We start from the raw sequence: 15,700 nt of genomic DNA on the forward strand, positions 1-15,700 counted from the left end.
AAATTTTTGAATTTGTACTCTTCTGTAGCGAAAAAATCGTCGAATGCAAAGGGTTAATATTTCATTCTCGGCTATCATCCGGCTCATGTAAATATCTCCATTTTTATCTATTTCTTTTATGATGAACAATGAGACATCAATTGAGGACCTTAAATATGTTATTTTTACTTTTGCTTCAACTGAAAGAATTCTTAATATAACCTTCAGTTTGGTCATTCGTTCTGAACATAAACTAGTGAGTGTTCATACACTCTTCCTGAATCGTTAAGAATTTTGATGAGTATCTTGATACATATTCCAAGATCATCATTTATATTTTAAATCAAACTAGACGCACCTGGTATTTAAAAATGTTATATCCTATTTATAGGGAAGTTCCGTTAATTTTACTTGGTTGTTCCAAGTCCATGAATTGGTGTAACACATTTCAACTCTTGTTAGTTACTTCGACGTCTACCAGCAGTAGATCAATTAACATGCCAAACGATTAGCGTGATCGTTGGGTTTTATTAGGTTATTTAAAGTTTTTATTTCGTTCCTCTGTCCTTGATCCGTTTTTCCATTAAATATCAATATGGATCTTCTGTCTTTCAAAATGAAAGGTATCATTGTTTCATCTGTTCGGACTTTTATGTCGAGCACAATATTCGATATTCGTATCGAATTTACCAGCGTTGAATTACGATTCTGCAAACGTAATCACGTGTGCTATCAGTCTGGTGTTATCTAGTATTAATTATATATTATAATCATTTAGAAAAGGGGAGGGGGAGGAGGGCCTCTCACCAATTTCGACGATTTTGTAATATGTTGTAGAAATCAATATTTTGAACAACTTTTCCTTATGTACATAACCGCCGTTCGGCTTCAATTTTCAAAATTTATGCAAAAAGCTATTGCTACTACTGCAATGAATATTGTTTATAGCTACGTATTTGTGACAGCATGTGTGCACGCATTGAGTCGATTGTTTATGGTTTCTATAATGAACTCGTATAACGGGTGCACTTGGAAACTCAACTAACTAGTCTATTTGAATAAAAGAACATAACCCAAATCTTACTTAAACCTATCTATTGTACTTAGTAACTAATTTAATGGATTAAGTTCGTGTTAGGTTCTTTTGACACTTTATGCATTATTCGTCGTTGGTCACCATGCTGTTATCTGTAGAGACAAGAGATAAGGGGCGATTGTGGACTCACGTATGCAGAGTCACAGATGCATAAGTATAAACAGAATTCAATGTTTAGTACCTAACTTTTTGAGGAAAAGTCACTAATATATATGCATAGGAATAAGTTTTTCAAAATGTTGAATTTTACAACATATTTAAAGATCATCGAAATCGGTGAGACCCCTCCCCCCCAATTTTCTAAATAATTACTGAAAAATATGTTCTTTATTGTTTCCACACAATCAAGAGAAAAATTAACCTACTTTCTGAAATTTAACCATTTGTGTGGTAAGATGGCGTTAATAATATTCAACAAGAACTTCTACTCTTCTTTACATTTTAAATTTCTCAATGGTATAAACGGGGGCACAAGGTTTTCTGTGATGTATGCTGCACGGTGAACTGCGAACCCTTCAGCAAGGTTCCCATAGGCTCTATGACACTAGCCCATTGTAACATTCAGTCTAACTTCGAGGAACCATCCAGCTTATCAATTTTCCTCGAAGCAAAAATAGATTTTGGTGCAGGGTGACGCCATAAAAAATAAAGGTTCCTCTCACATAAGTAAACTCTTGAAGATTTTTGTTGGATTTTTCTTACTAAAAAATGGGAAATGGAGGATGAATCTGCAATAAGGTATTTTCTTCTATTTATTTTCTTTGCTGTGTACGTTAGATGCGTTAATAGGAAGGTCGATTATCTTTACGATCGTGTAGATAGAATTGCTCTGGCAATTGAGGTTGTAACAATGTTCCTTTGTCGGTAGATAATTCATCAACCGTGTAATTTGTAATTATACCTGTAGTGAATAATTCATCCATCGTCCAATTCGTAGTTATATCGGTTTTAAAAATGGCTATTCACTTGAATATTCATTGTTTTATAATTAGTCAATAAGGAAATTCTAAGAAACAAAATTATTTACGATCATGATATCTTGCAATCTTGTTAGTTCTAATCTAACTGGCTAGATCTGAAATAAACATCTAGGATTTGAGTTAAGCGTAAGTTAGGTCAGTGGTATTAGGTTTGGATCGATTTCAGGTTAGGAAAGTTAGGCTTTGGTCGAGTTTGGATTAGTAAGTGTTAGATTTAAACGGGAAACTCATGTTAAATTCAATCTAGATATGGTAGCTTTGGTCTAAGTCTTGGTTAGATATATTTTAGGTTTGAATTAGGTTAAACTGAAAGTAAATTTCGGTTAATCATTTTTACCATATATCATTTAATAGTTAATATTTATTATATAATTAACTATAATAATATTTAATATATAATTAACCATATATCGAACATTACTTCCTAGATGGTTCGTTTAAAAATTTTATCTTTCACGATCAACAATATAAAATATAAAATATACAATATAAAATTACAAACAGATTCCGAAAGAAATTATATTCAGAGCACGAAAAAATGAAACTTCAAAGGCCTATTCGGCCCCCTTAAAAATACTTTCGGGCAGTAAAAAAATTCCTCTACGTAGAATTCACTATACTCTACATGTACACAAATTTTTATTACAATCAAAAGTGGTTACATGAATTTTTTTGTAATATAACGTGTCAATACTTCCTTGACCCACTGTAGGTTAGGGTTCCTATAGGGTTTGTCACAGTAGTAAATCAGGATGTTAGGTTAGGTTAGCATCGAGTCATGTTTGGATTAGACGTGATTTAGATGTAGGTTGGGTTTTGGTCAGATCTCGACGGTAGAAATATTTGGTCAGAGCATGTGTTTGTCACATCATGGTAGGAGGTCAAGCTACACTGTCCTGAGTGTGTGAAACATCTCGGACTAAGGTGCGTTCTTGACTGACCTACTGTTCCTTTCGTGGCAACGAGAACGAGAGCTCTGATTACGCGGCAGATACATTATTTATCTGGCTCTTCTATCGTCGTTGGTGCTTTTCGTTCGTATTTTGTCATTCGTTATCCTTTCCAGTTTTTTCCCAGTACTTTTGTTTGCCACTTTCAGTGATCGCGTGATCTTTTCCATCGAAGGAAACATTTTTTTCCAAGTAAACGTCGGTCGTTCGTGTTGTATGCGATTGACCGACGGTGTTTTCAGAAAAATTCTCATTAGAAGCCATCGCGATCGGTATGCGAGGATGCAAAGATTTAAGATCGGAGACATTTTGAGGTTAGGAATTCCTTTCCCTTTCTGTCGGTTTTGATTCCACGCTTCCGGCTACCGGAGACTTCTGGTATATAACTCAGTATCTTTAAATTACTACTCCCGCTCAATCCATTTTCTCTACCTCAGCTTTATGTAACCACAATTTTCCTTACTTATGAGAAAAGAATGATTAATTTCTTTCTCTGATTTGAGAATTGGGAATTAATAGATAGATTAGACTGTACTACAAATTTTAACTTTTCCTCTAATTTTTAATATCAATTAGGCGGTTATTGTAGAGTTTACTTTCCTGAAAACGAATCCGTAATCGAATATCACTCTCAGTTTTCAAAAAATGTGGATTTTTCTAAAAAGACGCGATTTTTGGCTAAAATGAAGGATAATACGAAAACTAAAAAAGTTAGCAGGTTTATGCCTGTCTGAAAAGTTAGATTAGAGTTTTCCGAGTTTATCAGTGTCCATAATTATAATTATTTGACGCCGAGTGTACTTTCCACGTAGTATTCTTAAATTTTCACAAAAAGTTCTTTATTTGACACGAATTTGCTATACAGTAGCGTATTTCATAGGTTTTTCTGAAGAAGCATCCATTCAGAAACAATATTAGGATGATGCTCAATGTTGATAGAACCGTAAAATATATAGCGGGAATTTGTAAACGAAATTTTTCCGCCACGTAGCCATTGTTCGCGCACTTAGCTTCATCCAGGCTGTAGTCACGCGTAATCAGTACCGAAATCATCATGCAGTAGATCTCATTTCTTATATCCATGACATGTATATATTTTTATGTACTTTTTTATACTAATCGCAAAATTATAAGAAATTTCTCTAAATTACTTGTAATTTGAAACAGTTTCGTTATTCGATACATAAATGCGAATGACTTTTTAATATAAAGTTGTTAAAAAATAAACTCTCACCTAACTTTTAAGATGAAAATGAATCTCGTAACGTTTTTACTATCTACGCAATACTTCATTTTAGACAAAAATGCGGAGGAAGTAAAAATATTTTGATATACATGTACATAAGTATCTTGGAAATTTATCCTATGGAAGAACAAATGCAGTTATAGTTTATGAAAAATGTATAAATTATTACATTTATCATCAATAACAAATTAAAACTGTTAATGACAAATTGCTTAAAGCATAAAAATACTTAACATAAATGCATCATGGAAATTTATACTGTAAAAGCAATAATACAGTTTATAAATTATTATAGTAACAAATTTATATTGTTAATAACAAATTGTTCACAATGTGAATTTATAATAAAAGTGAAAAAATTAATAAATTACTGGTTATTACTTCAACTTATGACGTAGTTCTATTAAAATGTACATATAATTTACAAAAAGTTTATAAATTATTACACTTATTGTTAATAACAAATTAATATTGTTAACAGCAAATTGTCCACAATGTACATTTATAATAAAACTTTTAAAATTTATATATTATTGGCTATTAAAGCGGATAAGTAACAATTAATGGAATCGGTAAAGTTCGGAAATTTTCGTTAATGTTCGGTCGATCGGGGACCATACAAAGGGCGACGCGCGGATAATCAAGGTATTTGTCGGTTCGACTTCAGATGTGTAAGATCTAAATTTTTTTGTGCGCGGAAGGGGTGGAGGTCCGAAAGGTGGTTGGGCTAGCCACCCCACCCACATCCCACCCCATTAAATAATTTACTAATAATATTTTTTTCCTTTCAGTTATTAATTACTTTCTTTTTCAGGATTTAATTATTTTTTCTTTTTTCAGGGATTAATTATTTTTTCGACTTTCAGATTTTATTTTTCCATTTCTATTTATCTTTATTTGAGAATTCGAATATTTCGTATAATGTTCGAATGTCTCATCGTTGGTTTGTTTCTGTCTCATCGTTTGGTTGTTTATATCTTATCGTTAGGTAGTTCCTTTCACTTGATTTATCTTTGTGGTTTATATTAGTTTCGTTTTCATTTTCTTTCCTGTTACTAATCCGTTTCCTTTCAGGTTTATATATTTTCCTTCCAGGTGTATATACTTCCTTTTTAGGTTATCAAGTTTTTCAAAACATCGTTGGACGACGCGGGATGCGTGCGTTTAGACCTAAGTAGTTATAAGCAGATAAGATAGATTCCTAGACTAAGTTTCATGTGCGCGATACCTGTTCAAAGGTAAACTATCTATCTTCGAGCGAAATATATAAATTGGCTATCTTTCTCCTCTCACCCCTCTCTTTTACCATACGGAACATAATTGATCTCGCGATAATCGCCATCGTTCTTAAATACCGACTAGCCTACGCGACGTCCTCTCGTGTACTCGACAACTTCATGCTTTATAAGTCATTCTCACGACTCATCTCCGACACTCATTTCCAGCCACTGTCAATCTCGTCATGCATCGGGTTCCAGGGTGACCCCCTCGGATCAGTGCGTCTTCTGACCTCGACGAGGCGGTCCGCTGCCTAAGTCGTACGCGACTGGGGCTCGGGCACATGCTAGCTGACGGACTAGTACCATCTACGGTTAGACCACAGGGATGATTAAGTTCTACCCCGTGTGGCTGGGATGCGAAGTGTCTGTCTTGGCCGGCAACCGCCCAGCAGGGCCCTCGCGTTGACACTAGAAGTTTCATTGGTTCAGGGACTATCCTTGGTCCACGTGTAAGTCTTGGCGAGTGCGACAGTGACTGGAATTGAGCTAGGCCCGATCGGGAGGGTGCCGAGGTATGAAGTTATCTCTGTACACGGGAGTACATCGCCTAGGCTAGTCGGTCTTTCGAATAATCGCGAACTCGTTCGGGCGCGTCGCGATTTTCTATTTGCTCGCGTGTTTGATATTTCATTCCCTATTTTTATGGGAACTTGAAAATATCTTAGCGTTGCGACAGTAGAGTTTCAGTATACCGAATCGAAGTTCCCTTTGTAAGACACGAAATAAAATAAAGTGTCAGTAGAGTCACTTTAACTTAATTCGCTCCAAGTTAGATTAGGGTACCTTTGATACAGGTAGCACCAGCAGGCTGCGCCACTAGGGCGCATGTCGGGTCTCGATGCGTAGCCACCTCCACGTGGTGAGACCTGGTAATTGGTATCGTTTTCCAAAGAATAATTTTTGGGAATCGATACCAAGCTAAGAGCTGCGCACAAAGTTTAGGATATTTCCTACCTCTTGTAAATTTTCAATGTTCCCTTTGGAATTTGAAAATAGAGAGTGGGCAATATCTGTTTAAATGATATTTAAATGAAGAGGGATTAAGGTAAGTAAGGGGAGGAATTGCAAGTAAGGGAAGGTAAGTACAAGGTAAGTATGAGGTAAGTAAAATTATTAAAATGTACTGCAAAGTAGAAAAAGTATTGTCTAGAGAATTGTTGGAGATGATGTAAAATCATGGACGATCGAGAATTGATATACTGGAGGACCGGGGTTCGATTCCCGTCCATAGTTTTGATAATTCTTTTAAATATATTTTTTGTTTTGTTTTTATTTTTCGCCTATGAAAACATTGTAAATACACAATTATAAATAAAGTTTCTTAATAAAAAAATTTATTCTTTACGCTTCCTTATGCTAGTTTATATTTATTACAAAATAATAATATTATGTAAGAAAAATACTTTTCTATAGCAATCTTGTTTACTACAGGAAATACAAAACCTATCGCTCATGTAAGTATTAATTATTAAATTAAACATCCTATAAGAATGTTGCCTATAATTCCAACTTTGCTGTGCAGCTATAAATTTTCATGAATTAATTACAAAAACTTGGCAATTTATTAATTTTTTACTGTCGAATTGATTTCTAGTATCCAGTTCGAATACAAATTTTACCGCCTGCGATCAGCGCCACCTATGACTTTGGAATAGTTTCGCAAATAGTTTACTAACTCTGGTTACGTGCACCTAATATATTTTAATTTATTTTAATAAATAAAATCATAAAGTTTTCTACATTCTTTAATAAATTCAGCCGAAACAGCGGTTTTAATTAGACAAACAGCATTCATTTCTTTACCTGGCAGACGACAAATATGCAAAGGTACGCCTTTACAACGCAATAATAAAGTTTCATAAATTAACCACAGAAATTGAGCGATTTATTAATTTTTCTCCAAATGAACAGGAGAGTGCATGGAAAATGAGAAAATATTGCAAACAAACGTCGGAAGCATTGTTGTGTCCATGCAGGTGTGCCTGCATCACAAAAAGAATGTAAGTATTTGTATTAACATAACCTTAACATAACATAACATAACTCAGTTGTAAACACATGGTGTAAGATATAAAGCATTGCTTTTCCATCTTTCATTAGTGATAGCAGAGCCCGGTTGTTAGGAGACAATATTCTATTGAAGTAAACAGGCACGTGCAACAATAGAAAAATATTGGACTCATGGAATATCATCAGCGTAGATGCCAAGAATTATACTTTATAGCAAGAAAAAATTGAAGCAGCAATACAAATATGTAAAGTATATGTCTATTGGATTGTAGATTGATTAACTATATGTCATACAAGATAAAAATCTTTGAGGGTCAAATAAAGATTCAGAAAATGGAGATGGTTTAGGCAGACAAAAAGGAATACAATTAATTTAGGTGATGGCCTCTTCTAACAACAATATATGGAGAATACAGTGAGATTGAAAGGTATGTTGTATTCATGATCTAAATGAATCAGTGAGTCAAAAATTAATATCAGTAGTCAAAGTTACTGATCATAGCTAACATATTAAGTTTCAGAATGATGGAGCTAAGGTATATAAAGAAAAGGGAGAAGTTCGAATGAAGGCAGTGAGAAGAGGAAACGCATATTATGCGGTATCAAGAAACAGAAAGGAGGCAGCATATGTATCAACAGAGAAAAATGTGTGGCATCGACATGCAAATTTGAGGATCATTGAAGAGATGGAGAATGAATACTTGGTAAGAGTTATAAATGTTAAAGATAAATTGAATATAGACTGTAAATGTTGCATTAAGGCACAAATGTGTAGAAATATCTATAAGAACTTGGAAACTGTAAAAGCGGCAGGAATAATTGGGCTGTGGCACATAGAATTGATTGGACCAATGAAGTCAACATTAAAAGCAGATAAAAGGTACCTGTTACCCACTGATGATTATTCGAGCAAAGAACCATTTGGTTGACTGATTTATAAATGACTAAAGATTTAATATGAAATATTATTGATGAAGGACTTTTTTTATTATAGGAGACTTACAAACATGAGTAATATTTATATGCAAAAGCCAGCCACTAAAGGTAAAGTAATAAGTATCATTTAATAATACTTCCATGGATTGTATATCTGTTTTTAAAAATTTAACCTATATACAATATTTACTTTCTAAATTTCTATATTAATATATTAAATAATTTCTAACTTGAATTACAATAGTAAATAATAAATTTTAATAAATTTGATTTTAAAGGTATTTTACATTAATCAAACTAATGTATTTCTTATAACTAGGTTGTAATGAAAACAACTGTTGGTGATGTTGAGTTAGAATTATGGGCAAAAGAAACTCCAAAGGCATGTAGAAATTTCATACAGTTATCTATGGAAGGTTATTAGGGTGACACTATCTTTCATAGAATTATCAAAGGATTCATAACACAAGGTGGTGATTCCACGGGTACAGGAGAAGGTGGTAAAATATATGGAGAACCATTAAAAGTGAGACTATATTTAAAAATAAAATGAATTCCTTTTTTATCGAAAAATAATTATTGGATATATATGTTTTAGGACGAATTTCATACACGATTACGTTTTTGTCGACGAGATTTAATTGCTATGGTTAATGCTAGAAAGATGACAATGGTTCCCAATACTTCTTTATTCTTAGTTCTACACCAGATTTGCAGAATAAGCATACAATTTCTGGTAGAGCTACTGGAGAATCTATATATAGTATGCTTAAACTCGAAGAAGCACTTGTAAATGAGGTAAATTTAATGTTTACAAGAAAATATATCAATAATTGATATAAATATAATATTTCCCCTTTTTTGTAGAATGATAGACCACTTTATCCTCCAAGATTGATAAAAACTATAATATTGAACAATCCATTTTCTGATATTATACCAAGAATAATAGTACAGGAAAGTGAAGAAGTAAAGAACAGTTAAAAAACTAAAACAGCAGCAGTAAAGTAAAAATCATATATGTTTGCAGAATTTAGTCCTGATAGTATTGTTCTTTACAACGAAAAATTGTGTTACAGAGATTTGAATCTTTTATCATTTGGTGGAGAAGCAAAGGAAGATGAAGAAGAATCTGTGATATTAAATAAAAAGTTTACTGGTAAGGGCAAATCAGCTCATGATCATTTAACTGATCCAAAATTAAGCTCACAAACAGCTGTTGAACCATCTGGACTTGCAAATAAAAAAAGGAAGGAAGGCCGCAGTAGCGATTGGGAAAGTGACGACGAAGTAAAAACTCAAGAAGAATTAGAAGTTGTAAAGAAAGAGAAAGAGTTAGTTTATTGTTTACATTATAACTATGTTATAGAAAGTAGGAATTTTTATTGACTGTCTCTTATATTTATATTTTCAGAGCAATGAAGAAAAGGATAAAAAATACATTGAGAGATACAAAAAAGGAACCGAGGAAAGTACAAAATTATAAAATAGGTGATGCTGAAGATGATAAGAATATAAAGGAAAATGAATAGGGAATAAAAAACTCCTTATTAGTGTAGCACAGGAGAAAGCCGAGAAGATGCACGATAAGAGATATCAAGAATTATTAGGATAACTCATGTATTTGAATAGAATCATTTATCATATGTTTATAAATATTGTACATATATATATGGTCATTGTAATGATAATTATTAGGTGATATGTATTACGAAACATCTTTTTCTCGAAACCGTCCGTGATACGGACATCTATTCAGATTCTAATGTCTATATGTCATTGTTTATTATGTCGTTAACAATTAACATGTATATGTAAAACTTTCAAAGTGAATAAAAAGTACCTAAGCATATAACAATTGAAGTTTCGTTTTCTTTTTACCAAGAATAAAACAACGCATCTTCATCTGTGACTTCATGTTCGTCTGGCTTTTAAGAGAGTAAAGAGAAGGAAGAAAAATGTGTTATACTTATTTATGTCCTTTTATTGTTTTGTTTCTCCCGCCCAACGGGTCACGTGGTTTTTCATTCGGCAGTTTCGATCAGCGCCATCTATTATTTGGCTCCAAATGCTCCAAAAGTGATAGGAATATAGGATAGGCAAGGAGGTCGACGATGTGCTGGTCACGTGGTAGACAAGGACAGAGAGGGGATAGAAAAGGATAGAATGGCTCCGGCAGTGAAAAATTATTAATTACTCAATTTCCGTAAACAATTTGTGAACTTTTATAATTTCATTGCAAAGCTGGAACTTCAGGCTACATTCTTATATAATTTTCGTAAAGAATTTAACTCTAAATTGTTAGTTATTAATTTTTGTTTTATGGCGTCTATGATTTCGTAACGGCGACCATCACGACCTTCCGTGAAAATATTTATTACTAAACGAAACTAGAAGCAAAATGTGATCAAAAGTTATATGAGAAGATTCGCAAGAACATTGTCTATCTAACGAGTGCATAAAGTTTCATAAATTAATTGCGTAGAGGATAGTAATTAATGAAAAACCAATGGCGTCTTCGACAACAATTCAAACACTGCGCAGAATAATTATTAATAATTAATTAATTAGGGATAAATTTATTTCGAAAAATATATTGGAAAGTTCTTGAAGGATCTGGCTTTACGATGCAATTATAAAAGTTCGTAAATTAATCACCAATATTCAGTAATTAGTGAATTTTCCACTGCCGATCTCGTTGCGGGACTCGAGCTTCGAGTCTAACCTCACAGATGGCTCTGATGTTACTCGAATAGATTACTAACTCTGGTTATGTGCTCCGAATATATTTTAATATATTTTAATAAATGAAATCATAAAGTTTTCTACATTCTTTAAAAAATTCAGCCCCAACAGCGATTTTAATTAGGCAATCAGCATTCATTTCTTTATCTGGAAGACGACAAATATGCAAAGGTACGCCTTCACAACGCAATTATAAAATTTCATGAGTTAATCACAGAAATTGAGTGATTTGTTAATTTTTCTTCAAGTGAACAGGAGAATGCATAGGAAATGAGAAAAAATTGCAAACAGACGCCGGAAGCATTGTTGTGTCCATGCAGTTGTGCCTGCATTACGAAAAACATGTAAGTATTTGTATTAACATAACCTTTAGTTGTAATTAAATAGCGTAAGTTACGAGCCACTGTTTTCCCACCTTTCATTAGTGATAGCAGAGCTTGATTATTGGACTCATGGAATATCATCAGCATACATGCCAAGAATTATATTTTATAGTGAGAAAAAATTAAAGCAGCGATACAAATATGTAAAGTATGATACGTCTATTGGATTCTAGGTGCGGTAGCCATATGACATACAAGACAGAAATCGTTGATGGTCAAATAAAGATTCAGAAAATGACGCTGGTTTAGGCAGACAAAAAGGAATAGAATTAATGTAGGTAATGGCCTCTTATAACAAAAAGATATGGAGAATACAGTGAGATTGAAAGGTATGTTGTATTCCTGACCTGAATAAATATTAATATCAGTGGTCAAAGTCAGTGATCATCGCTAATGTGTTAAGTTCGAATAAAAGGAGTGAGAAGAGGAAACACATATTATGCGGAATCAAGAAACAAAAAAGGGGCAGCATATGTTTCAACAGAGAAGAATGCATGGCAAGGACATATTAATATAAGGATCAATGAAGAGATGGAGAATGAATACTTGGTAATAGTTATGAAAGGTAAAGATAAATCAGATATAGAGTCTGAATGTTGCTAAATGATAAATGTAGAAAATTAAATCTAAGCCCTTACATAGAGAAATGTCGTTGAATAGTACTAATATGTTATATTTCAGAATGATGGGGTTGAGGCATATAAGGAAAAGAGCGAGGCTCGAATGAAAGAAGTGAGAAGAGGGAATGCATATTATGCGGAATCAAGAAAGAGAAAAGAGGCTGCTTATGTATCAACAGAGAAAAATGTGTGGCATCGACATGGAAATATGGGTTTCATTGAAGAGATGGAGAATGAACAAGTGGTAATAGTTATTAAAGATAAAGATAACTTAAATATACTGTGTAAATGTTGCATTAAGGCAAAAATGTGTAGAAATATCTATGGGAACTTGGAAAATATAAAAGCAGCAAGAATAATGGAGCTGTGGCAGAGCATGGACTTTATTGGGCCAATAAAGCAAATGTCAAAAGGAGGTAAAAGGTATGTCTTACCTGCTGATGATTTTTCGAGATAAGAACCATTTGGTTGACTGATTTATAGATGACTAGAGATTTGATATGAAATATTATTGACGAAGGATTTTTTTTATTGTAGGAGACTTACAAGCATGAGTAATATTTATATGCAAGAGCCAGCCACTAAGGGTAAAGTAATAAGTATCATTTTATAATATTTCATTGATTGTGTATCCGTTTTTAAAAATATATATACTATATTTATTTTCTAAATTTCTATATTAATATATTAAATAACTTCTAATTTGAATTACAATAATAAATAATAAATTTCGATAAATTTGATTTTAAAAGTATTTTACATTAATAAAGCTAATATATTTGTCATAACTAGGTTACAATGAAAACAACTGTTGGTGATATTGAGTTAGAATTACGGGCAAAAGAAACTCCAAAGACATGTAGAAATTTTATACAATTATGTGTGGAAGGTTATTACCATGACCTTATATTTCATACACAAGGTGGTGATCTCACAGGTACAGGAGAAGGTGGTAAAATATATGGAGAACCATTTAAGGTGAGACTATATTTAAAAATAAAATGAATTGCTTTTTTATTGAAAAATAATTATTGGATATATGTGTTTTAGGACAAATTTTATACAAGATTATGTTTTCGTCCATGAGTTTTAATTGCTATGGCTTATGCTGGAAAAGATGACAATAGTTCCCAATTCTTCTTTATTTTTAGTTCTACACCAGAATTGCAGAATAAACATACAATCTTTGGTAAAGTTACTGGAGAATCTATATATAACATGTTTAAACGTGAAGAAGCACTTGTCGATGAGGTAAATTTAACGTTTACAAGAAAATAGAAAAAGAATTGATATCAGTATAATATTTCCTCCTTTTTTGTAGAATGATGGACTACTTTATCCTCCAAGATTGATAAAAACTAAAATATTGAACAATCCATTTTCTGATATTGTACCAAGAATAATAGTACAGAAAAGTGCAGAAGTAAAGGACAGATCAAAAACTAAAACAGCAGTGGTAAAGTAAAAATCATACATGTTTGCAGAATTTAGGCCTGATAGTATTATTCTTTGTAATGAAAAATTTTGTTACAGAGACTTCAATCTTTTATCATTTGGTAAAGAAGCAGAGGAAGATGATGAAGAATCTGTGATATTAAATAAAAAGTTTAGTGGTAAGGGCAAATCAGATCATGATCATTTAACTGATCCAAAATAAAGCTCACAACCAGCTGTTGAACCACCTGGACCTCCAAATAAGAAAAGGAAAAAAGTCTGTAATAGCGATTGGGAAAGTGATGATGAAGTAAAAACTTAAGAAGAATTAGAAGTTATAAATAAAAAGAAAGAGTTAGTTTATTGTTTACATTATAACTATTTTATAGAAGGTAGAATTTTTCATTGATTATCTTATATTTATATTTTCCAAGTAATGAAGGAAAGGATAAAAAATAAATTGAATGATAGAAAAAAAGAAACGAAGAATTATGTTGATAATAATTAACGTGTATATGTGAAACTTCCAAAGTGAATAAAAGGTACATAAATGTATAACCATCGTAGTTTCATTTTCTTTTTACCAAGAGCAAAATCACTCGCTTTCATCTGTGACTTAATGTTCGTCTATAATTAATTCAACAACTTTTGTAATTGCATCGTGAAGACACAGCCTCAGCGAGCCTTCTAATATAAGTCTGGATATGAATTCATTGGTATTTAATTCATTATTGGTGATTATTGCATAGAGTGCTTGCACCATTGCCGAAGATAGTAATGGTTTGTCTTTCCATTAGTATAATGGAATAGCTAATAATTTCAGTTCAAAAATTAATAATAGAAATTTGGAATTTTTCGCTACAGAAATATATCTATATTTGCATCATTGACGTTATTAAATATAAGAGGCATCGTTTGATATTTTACATCGATACTTTATCACGTAGCTATTTCAAAGATGCAACATTTTCCCGCTACAAAAATACCTAGCACATCCGGTTGCAGTCAACTTCCAGTTGGCGGCAAGCGGGCATAACAGTAACATCGTGCAATATTCTCCCGCGTCAAAATAAAACATTAAATCTCAGAACGTTTCGTGAAGTAGTGATATCGTTGATTGACGTCTTAATTACTTTATGAAGTTCAGGATTACTAACTGTGAACATTTCTACGGTGGTAATATACTACATGTGAAAAAAAGTTATGTTACATAGTGTAAATTGTATAACGATACACGTGGGAAATAAAGTGCCGTGAGCGTGAGTGCCGTATCCTATGATACTACCGCATTGTCCGTTATTATCGGCTATAGAAGATTCTAGATTTCGACAGTTCGTTGGAATATTTGATCAACATTACTCTGAATAGACAGCTTTTTAATAGTTTTTTCAATTTTTCTTCGATCTTGACATTCCATTGCAACATAGTTATGTATTATCTCTTTTACATTCTAAATTTTAATTTTAGATTAGAATATTTCATAACTACTGCATAGAATAGGCTGCTCTCGAACCAGTAGGGCAATTATATTACAATTGAAGGTGCATATATGTACCAAAGCAACAGAAACGCAGATGCCAGTGAAATCGCTCTCCACAATATACTTTATTCGCCTATATTTCTGAAATTAGGCTTCTCGGTTAGATTTTTTCGGCATAACAGCGTAGGGTAATTTTTCCCTTAACGGAATCGGATATTTTTTCTCGATTCCGAGCGTGCGTTTTCGAGAAACAGTGCCGAAGGTGTCAGTGGCTCTCAGATCGTGCGAGGCAATTTACTTTTTTGGCTTCTATCTTTTGAATTAGGCAATTTGAATCGGATTTTTCCACTGATTCGCGTAGAGTGATCTATTCCTTAACGGGATTGGATATTTTTTTACGGTTTCGAGAGTGCGTTTTTCTAAAATAGTGCCGAAAGTGTCAGTGGCTCTCTGATCGTGCTGCGCAATTTACTTTTTTGGCTTCTATCTTTTGAATTAGGCTGTTTTAAACGGATTTTTCCACTGATTCGCGTAGAGTGATTTATTCCTTAACGGGATTGG

The sequence above is a fragment of the Eufriesea mexicana genome, unplaced genomic scaffold (assembly GCF_001483705.2).
Source record: "Eufriesea mexicana isolate 0111107269 unplaced genomic scaffold, ASM148370v2 scaffold14589, whole genome shotgun sequence".
NCBI classification, from domain to species: Eukaryota; Metazoa; Arthropoda; class Insecta; order Hymenoptera; family Apidae; genus Eufriesea; species Eufriesea mexicana.